The following is a 12,377-nucleotide window of genomic DNA, read 5'->3' as shown; positions in this document are numbered from 1 at the left end:
CAGGCATGAAATTAAACTAGTGAACTGATATAATTCACCTGGGTGTAAGTGGCACAATTAAAGAATTAATGCAACAAAAGGAAGTGAAGAACCATAAAGCCAGCTAATTTCATGTAATGAAAATCGGAAAAACGTGACTGGGGACCTGCAGAGGGAAGCACAACCATTTGATACTTAGTGCTTTCAGGCAATCAACTTCCACACTGCTTCAACGATAAAGCATTTGAACAGGAATATAAAGGTCAATTATGATCTTCAAATATCACAAAATGCTTCTCCACAGAGAAGTGGGTTTTCTATCCCACTTTCTCCAACAGCTTCTCATTTAACCAGGCAAGCCAGGTTCATTGCTCATTGTGTTGCCGCCCCCAACCCACTGCAAAAACATGAATTCCCACTTCAAATATTAATTTTATAAGAAAGCTGAGTGAACTTAAATTGGGGATGAAATTATGACCACTGTTCAGATGTGCCTATTTTCAGATTACAATATAATCCCTTACCAAAATGCATCTGAGTGATTCTTCGTTGGAATTAACCCATTAATCATTAATTCACTGCATGACTTCACACACACCAATCCAGATGCTGGTTTTCCCCATTTAGCAAAAGGCATCTCATTTGCAGATGCTGAATATAGATTTGCTTCACTTGCTTGAGCAGATTCAACTCATCTGAAACGTTCCTAATGAAGCAGCATAGGAGTCAATTAGTCAAATTGTACAGTAATATTCACTTGTTCATGGCAACCTAAGGTGCCTATCCGAGCAAGTGCAATTTCCCTAGGTGGTCCCATATCCCTCTAAGCCAGTGGTTCTCAACCTTTTTCTTTCCACTCACATATACCACTTTAAGTAATCCCCATGCCATCGGTGCATTGTGATTAGTAAGGAATTGCTTAAGGTGGGGTGTGAGTGGGAAGGAAAGGTTGAGAATCACTTCTCTCGACCCAATTATCACTGAAATATTTTGCTCGAATAAATTCCCATTGGTCCATTTCCTTTGGTTTTATGAAACCGTGCACATTATGAGTCAATTAGGTACGATAAAAACAGTGGTTTTCAAACTTTTTCATTCCACTCATAAATCATAAGTATTCCCTATACTATAGGTGCTCTGTGATTTGTAAGGGATTGCTTAAGGTGGTGAGTGGAAAGAAAAAGTTTGAAAACCACTGTTTTAATCGTATCTAATTGATTCTTTATTTGCATGGTTTCATAACTCCAAAGAAAATGGACCAATGACAATTTTTCTCAAGCAAATTATTTCAGTAACAATTGGGTTGAGAGCAGTGATCCTCAACCTTTCCTTCCCAGACTTCCAAGTAACAGCTATACATTTCCTGGCTACAACTAGTGCAATCATCACGAACTGTATTTGTGCCATTAACCATAGATTGTTCAATAAATGAAGTTCTGGTTCAATGGAAAATCCACATATAATTTTTGTCAAAATTTCTGCCATGGCATACTAAAAGGATCTTACTTTCACGCATAACCAGGTTGAATGTATAAATGTTCCAACCTCTATACCACACCTAAAACATGAGCCCGGAATTTCAGATTTTAAACCGTATAATTTTTGCAGTGTAAGGTATAATTGGTGCATAAAATTGTATTGTACAAATCTATATTTGACATTAATAAATGATGTCATTATCAGAGTACAATTTTACCAATATTGTTCTTGAATCCTTTTCCCCCCAAGTCCGTCTCCCACCTTTCCCTTGATTTATGCAAGTCTGGTTTCAGGGGCTATTGTTCTGCAATAGGAAATATATCTTAGATATAAATTTACTTGTGAACCCTTTTGAAAAAAAGAGCCTCCATTGTTACATCCTGGAACTACAGTGAAACCTCGCTAGAACACAATAGCGTGGGTGACTGTGGACCCCGAACATTGATTTTAGGATGCCAGGCTAACAGCCATAAACTCAAAAAATGGACTCATGACTCATTTGCAAGATGTGTATGTTAATATGTGGAGTTTAAAGTCTTAAAGGACTTATTATAGGGTTTGAGTCACAGTATTCTCTTTTCCTGCTTCCTGAACATTGACACGTATGCATCTGTTCCGCGATTTGGCTGTAACGCGATATGAAATCCTGAACCCCAACTACCGTGTTCTAACGAGGTTTTACTGTAAAGTTTGCTTCATAATAGGAGTTCAATGTTTTACTCTATAATACAGTAAAGCCCCTGTTACCTGGGATTAGCAAAACCAAGGAGATGATTGTGGACTTCAGGAGGAAGTCAGGTGAACCTGATCAGACCTCATCGAGGGCTCAGTAGTGGAGAGAGTGAAGAACTCAAATCCCTGAGTGTCAACATCTCAGAGGATCTGTCCTGGAGCCTCCATGTTGATCCAATAACAAAGACGGCTTGCCAGCGGCCATACTTTAAGAAGTGTTTGAAGGGATTCAGTATATCACTGAAGACGGGTGTACCACGGAGAGCATACTGGCTGGTTGCATCGTTGACTGGTATGGATGTGCCAACTCTCATGACAAGAAAACTCTCATGACAAGAAAAAAGCTCCAGAGGGTTGTTAACTTGGCTTGCAACCTCACAGGCACCAGACTTCACACCATTGAAGACATCTACATGAGAAAGTGTCTTTAAAAAAAAAAACAGCCTCTTTCCTCAAAGACCCCCACCACCCAGGCCATGCCCTCTTCACTTTGCTACCATCAGGAAAAAGATACAGGAGGCTAAAGAGGAACACTCAGTGGCACAAGGACAGCTTCTTCCCCGCTGCCATCAGATTCCTGAATGATCAATGAACCAAAGATGTTGCCTTACTTTTTGTACACTACTATTTTTAATTTTTATATATATTATTGTTGTAAACTAGTTCATAATATGAATGTTTGCACTGTTCTGCTGCCACAAAACAAATTGTGTGACTTGTTCATGACAATAAATCTGATTCAAGCAACCGTCAACAAAATAATTGTGTAAAATAAATAGTGCCTCCATAATGTTTTTCCTTTATTTTCCTCTGTGCTCCACAGCTTTAAATGTGTAAATCAAACAATTCACGGGATTGAAGAGCACATTCCAGATATTATTCAAGGTTATTTATATATATCTTGGTTTGACCCTGTAGAAATCACAACACTGTATGGTGCTGGTGCTCACCATCAATGCCCTTACAGTTAAAACTCTTTGGCTTGGCTTCACGGATGAAGATTTATGGAGGGGTATGTCCACGTCTGCTGTTGGCTTGTTGGTGATTGACAAGTTTGATGCGGGACAGGCAGGCACGGTTGCAGTGGTTGCAAGGGAAAATTGGTTGGTTGGGGCTCCGAATCATGAGTCCTCTACCAGCATCACCTACGGCTCCTAGAACGCTTCCATCAGTGCTGTCTCCGCTCCATCCTCAACATTCATTGGTATGACTTCATCACCAACATCGAAGTACTCGAGCTGGCAGAGTCTGCAAGCATCGAATCCATGCTGCGCTGGGTGGGTCCCGTCTCCAGAATGGAGGACCATCACCTTCCCAAGATCGTGTTATATGGCGAGCTCTCCACTGGCCACCGAGACAGAGGTGCACCAAAGAAGAGGTACAAGGACTGCTTCAAGAAATCTCTTGGGGCCTGCCACACTGACCACTGCCAGTGGGCTGATCTCGCCTCCAACCGTGCATCTTGGCGCCTCACAGTTCGGCGGGCAGCAACCTCCTTTGAAGAAGACCGCAGAGCCCACCTCACTGACAAAAGACAAAGGAGGATAAACCCAACACCCAACCCCAACAGTTAAAATAGTGATTTGGATTAACTACGAAAAAGGCTTCCTGCATCAATGCATCGATCTATGCGCAAGATTTAGTATCTTAAAAAGAAAAGGATGAAATAGGGAGCCTGCTATAAGATCTCTGTCAAAGTACAGGTGTAATAATAGTTAAAGGCAGTATCAAGATTATACTGCCTGTCAGGCAGGATAGAAAATAATTTGAAAATGATAAAACTTCAGCAAGGTGTCTTTTTGGTAAAACTTGAGTTTTTGTGAGCTTAGTGCATATTAGAAAGAAATAATTTGCAGCACACAACATTTGATGTTGTTTTGGTTACATAGCAACTTGGATTTGTTTTGCATCTCTAACACAATAAAGTAAATGGAAAAAACATGACATAAAACCAAAGACAGGCATATTTCGAAGGATGATCAAAAGTGTGATGAAATATTTTAAGAAAGGATATAAAAAGGGGAAGAAGGCAGGGAGTGGGGGTGTTGTTAAGGTAAATAGAGGATTTCCAAGCTTATAGACTTCGCAGCTGAAGAGAAAGACTGACGAAGTGGTGGTGCGATCTTGTGAAGGTGAAAGGTGCAAAAGGCAAATCCAGGGAACCCTTAACGTCAACAAATTGCTTCCCTTTCTGAGAAGGAAACAAGGGTGGAACCGATAGAGGTATGCTGAAGTACAGGATAGATCAAATGGATAGTAAGAAAAAGAAATGCCTCCCCAGAACGAAGAGATTTCAGATGATGAACCAGAGGATTAGAAGAGATGGTTAGAATATGGAATGCACTACCTAAGGATGTGATGAATTATTTAAAAAGCATTGTTAAGCATTTGAGTAGCTATGCCATAGAAGGCTACAGACCAAGTGCTGGTAAATGGGCTAAGTGAGGATAGCATTTGATAGTGGGCTGAAGGGTAGTTCAGTGCTGGATGATTCTGTGCCTCAATCTCAGATGATTCCTGTGGTTCTTTGGACTTCTTTAATGTCTTGGCAAGCACTGAAACTCAGACTAGATTTCCAACAATCCTTTCTTCAAGCTGACCTATTCAAGATTAAACAATCGTCTGTGGCAACAAAGTATCAAGTGTTACACAGCCCATTCAATTCCTAAAAGATATATCTATCCTTGTTTATTGTACAGTTATACATCTGGGAGAAATTATGGAGATAGGGAGGCAAGGCAAAGGATTCATCCAAAAAGAATGAAACTTCTAGAATCAAGGGGTTCCTTCACCAAGTGAGAATACAGGAAATTGACCGAGTAGATGATGAGCCTCATACAAGTTTGGCAAAGGCAAGCTGATCTATGGAAAGCCATGTTTAGAGAGTAAAACCAGGGAGTTCAGCAAGGAATGCAAAATAATGGAATTGATGTGGACATGATGGGCTGAAGGGCCTGTTCAGTGCTGTAATGTTCCATCTTCTAATTGTCAAGTATGAAGATAACAAGATGAAGAATAGAATCAGCGGAAGATAAACTGAACAAGCTAGACATAACAACAGAAGATAAGATGGAAAGAGGCTTTGTCAAATCAATCCAAAACTAATCTCAATTTCATATTTCTCTCATCGCCTCGTAATTTATTTCCCCTGCTCAAATATTTATATAGTTTTCTCTTAAAAGAAAATTGCCCATCTTGATTATTCCCTGCAGCAAAATACCAATCTCTCATGACTCAGGGCATCATTTTTCCAAACCTCTCTGAGTGACAATTTTAGAATTGATGACCTATTACGGATAAATCCCTTTGTAACTTTGATTTCATACATTTTTTCCCCTATAGTCCTTTCACTAACCTCATAATTATCCCAGTGACTTAATTAAATCTGCATGACTAGTTTTTCATCCCTGATACCTCCTTAATTGAAGTTATCTAAATCTACAATGATGGAACTTTGTCCTTTGCATGGACCCATAACATCAAAGCTGGAACATTTATGTAATGAGACGTGAAAGGGAGTAATTTACATCTTCTGAAACTTGCTGCAAATTATGAATCTTCTTTCCATCATGTTTTTTTTAAGGGTATGAGCTTATCTATTAAGGCAGCTTTTTAATGCTGTCCCTAATAACCGCCAGGAAGATGGCTGAGGAACAATGATATAATTCCTTGTCAAGCTGGTGCAAAAGGTGTGCAAGATGGAGGGAATATCTCAGATGGTGGTGCTTTGACTTGCTTGGTCATTGAGATTGGAGGTTTTGGAAGTGATATTGAAGTAACTTTAGTGAGTATCTATGCAATACACAAACATACTGGAGAAACTCAGCCAGTCACACATCCAGGCTGCTTTGAACATATTTTTCACTTTGAAATTAAAGGTCTAACTTGTATATTATCCAATAATGCGTCTCTGTAACCAATACGTACAAAATTTATGTGGAACCCACAGGAAATGTAGTTAGTGGTCATTTACAAGTTGACTCATTTTTAGAAACCGTCTATTTTAAGTAATTCCTGCATCAGAAAATGGTTTGAAATAGACTTCGCACAGTTGCTCCCTCATTTCCAGAGCATTATTTTTCTTTAATTCAAATAAAATATTGCTACTTTAATCTAGCGTAGCTTCACGTCTTCGAAACCATCAAGTCAAAAGGTGTGCTGGTTATGTCGTACAAAGCCCCTTGGGTGCTGTAACTTTCGTCTCTTTCCCACGGCTTTTAATCACATACAAGTATCCATGCTCGTTCTCCATCAAAGGATGGAAGACATGTGTGGTGAGACTGGATCACCATCAGTATTTTTCTTTCCTTCCAAGTGCCTGGCTGAATATTGAAAAAGCTTGTGAAAAGAACTGGTCTCCCCAACACACCCCACCTCAAAGTATTCACCCATCCCTGTGCAAACACAGAATAACGGAGACAAAAACAATTTTATGGCAACCAGGAATAACAAATACATTTACATATTGTGGTGGGACCACTGTGCAACTGCTCGTGCTGTCTCATACGAATCTATTGCAGGAGTTGGCCCACCCCCATACATGCAACTCCTTCCCTCGGATTTCACATAAATTCAGTTACATCCAAACCCATCCCTCAGTACCTGCCTTGGATCTGACCCAGCAACATGCAAGACATGTCTGCAGTTTATAGTGATTAAAGCCTATTAATCACAACTTCTAGTCTCTTGTGAGTCATTGATAGTGGATCACATATCCAACAACACCTTGCCGTATTTGTGACAAAACTAATTCAAATCTAAATTAGAGAAAGGAATATTGGGGGAAAATAGGGTTTGCCACCGTAATGCCTGATGCTACTTGACCAGCAAGTATGTAGAAAGACCAGACTACAGTTGAACGGTTATGCTATTGCATTCATTTGTGTGGAAATGTCATCTAAAGTTAAATGGAAAACACAATAGCATCTGGAATTGACCTGCTGGCTCAAGTTTCATTTATACTCTCTCGGCATCATCAATAATGCAGCATGCAAACATCTGAAAACAACTACCAAATCCAGAGACAGAAACAATTTGTGTTACTTTCCCTTAAGTAGTTGGAGAGAACTTATTTGGAGGAGCAGCATAAGCATTTGCCATTTTAAATTATTGTATGTTTCTGGTTATCAACAACACTCCAGAATCTCTCCACAATTGACATGGGATATATATATATATATATATATAGAGCATCCCAGCTACTTTCATACAGACAATTCCAACAAATTCTACCCTGGAATAGGATTATAATTGTTTTCACTAATAATGCATTTAGAATCACAGCACCGAGGCACCATCCAGCATGTTTCAAGTCTTGTTGGTGTATGAGTGAAATTAATGTAAAATTATGGACTCATACAATGATAAAATTGAAAGCGTTGGTTCAACGTATCTCCAAAAGTTTCAAAATTAGGAAGAATGTTAACAGCTCAGTTTCAGTGAAGACGCCATATAATAAAACACCAGTGACCTGAACCATGTTAATTTACTGCAGCAGAACACTTCACATTTGGAGGCATGGTACAGATGGAATGGCAAGTTCAGCACGGCTGTTGGATGGAGGGCTTGCTCTACATGCCCCCTTCAACCTGAGGAATACAACTTCATGTTTAAAAATGAGCTGAGCGGTAACCTAATAAAAGTCTAGAAATGCTGGAGGAACTCAGCAGGAGTGATATCCTTTACCATCACTTGGATGAGGGTTAACTGATCTTCTGTCTCACCTCCATTGCCGGAACCTTGCCACATATATAGTCCGGGGAGCTGAGAACTGGCACACCTCGGGGCTGTGAGCTCAGCCCATCACTGTTCACACTGCTTATGACTGCACTACCAGACTCTGTTCAAACAGAATCATCAAGTTTGCAGTTGGTCCAGCAGTAGTCAGCTTATCAGCAACAATGATGAAGCGCCTTACAGAGAGGAGGTTGGGAGATTCATCACATGGTGTGAGAACAACCCACATGTGTCTCAATGTGGACAAGAGAAAGGAGGTGAATGCGGATTTCAGGAGAATGAAGGTCAACCATTCTCCACTACACATCAATTCCTTGGTGTGCATATAAAAAAATGATGCATCTTGGACCCACAATCCCTCCTCATTAGTCAGGAAGGCATAGTAGGACCTATACTTCCTAAAGAGGTTGAGGTGGGCATCTTGACAATATTTTACAAGAACACAATTGAGAGTGTCCTATCTGGTTGCATCATTGTGTGGTATGATAGCTGCAAAACAATGGACCAGAAGTAAAAACAGAGGATCATCAAAAAGGTCGAGAATATTACTGGGGTCTCCCTTTCCTCGATGAACAACATTCATCTGGAATGTTGCAAAAGAGGGCACAAAGTAATAGAAAAGAGCCGATACATCCAGCACCCACAACCATGAAGAAGGTGGTACCGGAGCAACCGTAGGCTGCGAGATTGATTAATCCCTTTTATTAACCTCCTACAAATGAAACAAGTAAATTATTCCATAATATTAATTTATGTCATATCTCTATGTATTTATGTGATTATTTTGTGCTGCGTGTGCACGCATGCATCATGGTTTGGAGAGATGTTTTGTCCGTATAAGTACAGTCAGATGATAATAAACTTGAACATTGAAAGTTCTGAAATAAGTGCATTAAAGGTTTGGAAGTGCTAGATGACAATACACAGTTCTGAAGAAGTACTTTTCTAAATGTGTTATATTCATGAACACACGTGGGCAATGAAATTTAATAAACCAATCAACCACTAGGTTCCATCATAGCTGATCCAACTAAGGCAGATATTATCAGGTAGGAATTTGGAGTGATGCCTGCGATCATTTCCCATCTTCATCTAGAAGCACCAAGAACAGACATGACAAGGCTAGTATCTCTCCCATAGCTGTCTCACCAATTGCATGAGGTTTATGGCAATATTGTGCATTAGAGTCACAGAATCTTACAGTATGGAAACATTCACACAAGCCCATTTTGTCCAAGCCATATAATATGCCATCCTGCTTTAGTCCTTTGTCTGCAGTGAGTCCACACCCCTCCACTGGAAGTCTTAAAATTCAAAAGACCATAGAACCAAAGAACTGAAGAACATGATTCAGAAACAGGCCCTTTGTCTGTGCAAATGTCAAAACAATATGATCCTACCTAATCCTGCTGATCTACACATAGTCCATACCTCTCCAATCCATGTACATGTCCAAAGTGGTCTTAATGGTAAAATTGAGCCTGCATTCACCACTTCAGCTGACATCTGGTACCACACTCCCATTACTCTGTGTGAAAAAATTCCTCCTTATATTCCTCTTAAACTTTTTCCCTTTCACCATTAACCCATATCCTCTGGTTTATATCTCACCTAACCTCAGTGAAAAAAGCCTACTTTTTCCTCTATGTCCCCTAAATTTGTGCATCTTGTTCTTCACACTTATATTGGAAAACATGTTTGAATTTGAGCTGACTACTTCACAAAAATAAATGACCCATAGAAAATGTTTTTAAAAAAACTTGCAATTTTATTACCAAATTGGTAATACAATCATTTGCTGGAAATTAAATGCAAGATTGTTTAAGCTTTTTCATGTTTGGATGTGATTCATACAACATCTACCTAGAAAGGCAGAGATCTGACACATTTGTTAAATTGTAAATATCTAGTTGAGATACTGACACAGGGAAAGATGCACAACACAGTCCACAGGGAATCCAAAGTCCTTGTGCCTCTGTCTATGCTACCAAGGAATTCTTAAGTTTCAAGTTTATTCAATGTTTATTTTCAATTTTTCACTAAAAATCACTTAAATCTTCCTGGCAAGATAACAAATGATTAATAAAGGTAAATCACAACAAAGAAAATGTTGCATTTCTATTGCTGACCATGCGTATCCGGAAAGTCCATTCCCTTCATAGTCTGATTTTTAATTAGCTTAGCCATCCCCTGAGAAACACATTCATGCACTTAATTTTATGGAGTGCAGTGAAATTCATTTAGCAAAATAATGGCACAGAATATGCAGCCCCTCTCCACAGGGGATTCTACACCTGTAAATTACTTTGGATTCAATAATTTTGATTTATTTGAACTATAACAATAAAGATGAATTGAATACCTCACCAAATTAGAGTAAATGCATCTGCACATTACTAAAATCCTAAAATCATTAACATTAGCGACATCATTGTGACAAATTCACTGCATTGTTCCAATAAATTAACCACAGACATAACATCATCAACATGGAATTATAGTTGATTTATTAGAGGACAAGCTTCCCAGAATTAAAATCAATATCCAAGATCTGATCAATATTAAAAAGAGGAGACTATTGAAAAAGCAGACCAATTATTCAGTAATTTCAAAAGCACACATATACTATATACATTTACATGTTGGAGCTCAATACAAAATTATGTAAGACCAAAATAGGATAAATATAGTGGATCTACATCCTTTAGGCAAGGAGATCAATAAACAAAAGTGTTGACTTAAGTAAAGTGAAGAACCGTAAAAGTAGAAGCGGGCCATTCAACACTACAGGTAGGCTCTGCCATTCAATACAATCATAGCTGATCATAATTGTATTGAATCCCTAGATGTCTTTTGTATCTAAAAAGCTACCTTCATCCTTCTTAAATATATTTAGTGTCTTGATCTCTATGGCCATTTGTGATAGGGAATTGAATGCCTCCTCCTGTAAGTAAAGAAATCTTTCCTGATCACAAACCAAAATGTCTTACTCTATATCCTGGGACTATGTCGAGACATCCCTGCCAAAGGAAACATGCTACTTGTACAGTCTACCTGGCCAAGTCAGAATGATGTACGTTTCAGAAAAATTCTCACATGTTCATCTAAAATTCGGGTAAATACAGACCTCAATCAATCCTGGAATATCAGAAAGCCTCTGTGAATATATTTGATTTGCCATTTATGTTAAAATGCTCGAGACCCCAGTTTGACCATCGTCACGATTAAGGCTGTTTCTTTGTTTTACCACATGAAGCTTAGAAATCCAAAATGGCACCAGAACAACTTTTTTGCGATGCCTGGATAGCTTGCAAAACTAAGATTTCTACTCTACCTTGTTACACATGATAATAAACCATAAACAATAATAGGACTAGAAGGAATTAAAGAATAAAATAGTAAAAGCACAGAAGTGCAGGAGGATCTCAGCAGGTCTCGCAGCGTCCAAAGGACGTAAAGATATACAATGTTTCAGGCCTGAGCCCTTCATTAAAGTATAAACCAAAAGCAGGCAGGTTTGTGTGGGTATACGACATTGGCCAAAATATTCATAAAAGCTTAAATCCTCAGTCTTTTTCAAGACTACTTTGATGAGAACTTAATATCTAGAAAACTAGAAGTTCATTGGCCAAGACCTGGAAATGTATTTAGAATGGCATTTTTTTCTCCCCAGTTGCTTTGAAATTGAACAACCTCTTTGTGCATTAAATTTCTACGATTCTAAGCAATTTTGAATATAATGCTCATATTGATCTTAAGGCATGTGAAATATCTCCATGTATCAGTGATGCACCTCCACAATGTGACATTACAAGGGCTTAAATATATCTGATTATCTTCCCACAAAACAAATTTAAAATCTGTCTGCATATTATTAATTTGACTATCATATGATACTTGCAATTAACAACATCTGCTGTGACAATAATGAGCATAAATAACAATTGAGAGTGTATCAATTCAAACTCTGTAAATGATTTTATGTAATTGATAAATTATTACCAGCTACCATTATATATACTTGGTAACAAAATAAAGATTTATTCAAAGCTCTATTTTGTTACTGAACCCTCTTTATGTTGAAAGGGATGAAACAGGAGTATAAAATGTTCCTTTGGAAAGTCACCTGATGCTTGAAAAACAGCATCTGTTTTCATTTCATTTTCAAATGGATAACCTCCATTGTAATTTACCAATCTGATTCTTTTCTGTGACTTGTGGCAAGAAGTAAGTAAAACAATGTCAAATGTTACAACTCATAACATCACCAGAAGAAATTAAATGAATTATTTTTGGCAGTTAACAAATAATCAAGTTCCAAGTGAATGGCAAGAATTAAAAGAATTAATCTGCCACATTTCACTAGGAGCAAAACTTAGTTTTTGCATGAAAAAAAACTTTGGTTTCACTCAAGACCACTCCAAGCAGTGAGAAGAGAGGGTGCAGGAAAA

The 12,377-nt window shown here is 38.4% G+C and overlaps 1 protein-coding gene across 6 annotated transcripts in view; it reads right to left on the bottom strand.

Moving 5' to 3' along the window:
* Window positions 1-12,377, bottom strand: part of pxylp1 (2-phosphoxylose phosphatase 1) — a 202,075-nt gene that overhangs the window by 88,126 nt on the left and 101,572 nt on the right. The gene's annotated exons all lie outside the window — the stretch shown is intronic.

This window comes from Narcine bancroftii, chromosome 9 (genome assembly GCF_036971445.1).
Source record: "Narcine bancroftii isolate sNarBan1 chromosome 9, sNarBan1.hap1, whole genome shotgun sequence".
NCBI classification, from domain to species: Eukaryota; Metazoa; Chordata; class Chondrichthyes; order Torpediniformes; family Narcinidae; genus Narcine; species Narcine bancroftii.
The sequence above is the reverse complement of the archived record's forward strand: the minus strand, read 5'-3'. Positions and strand labels throughout refer to the sequence as shown.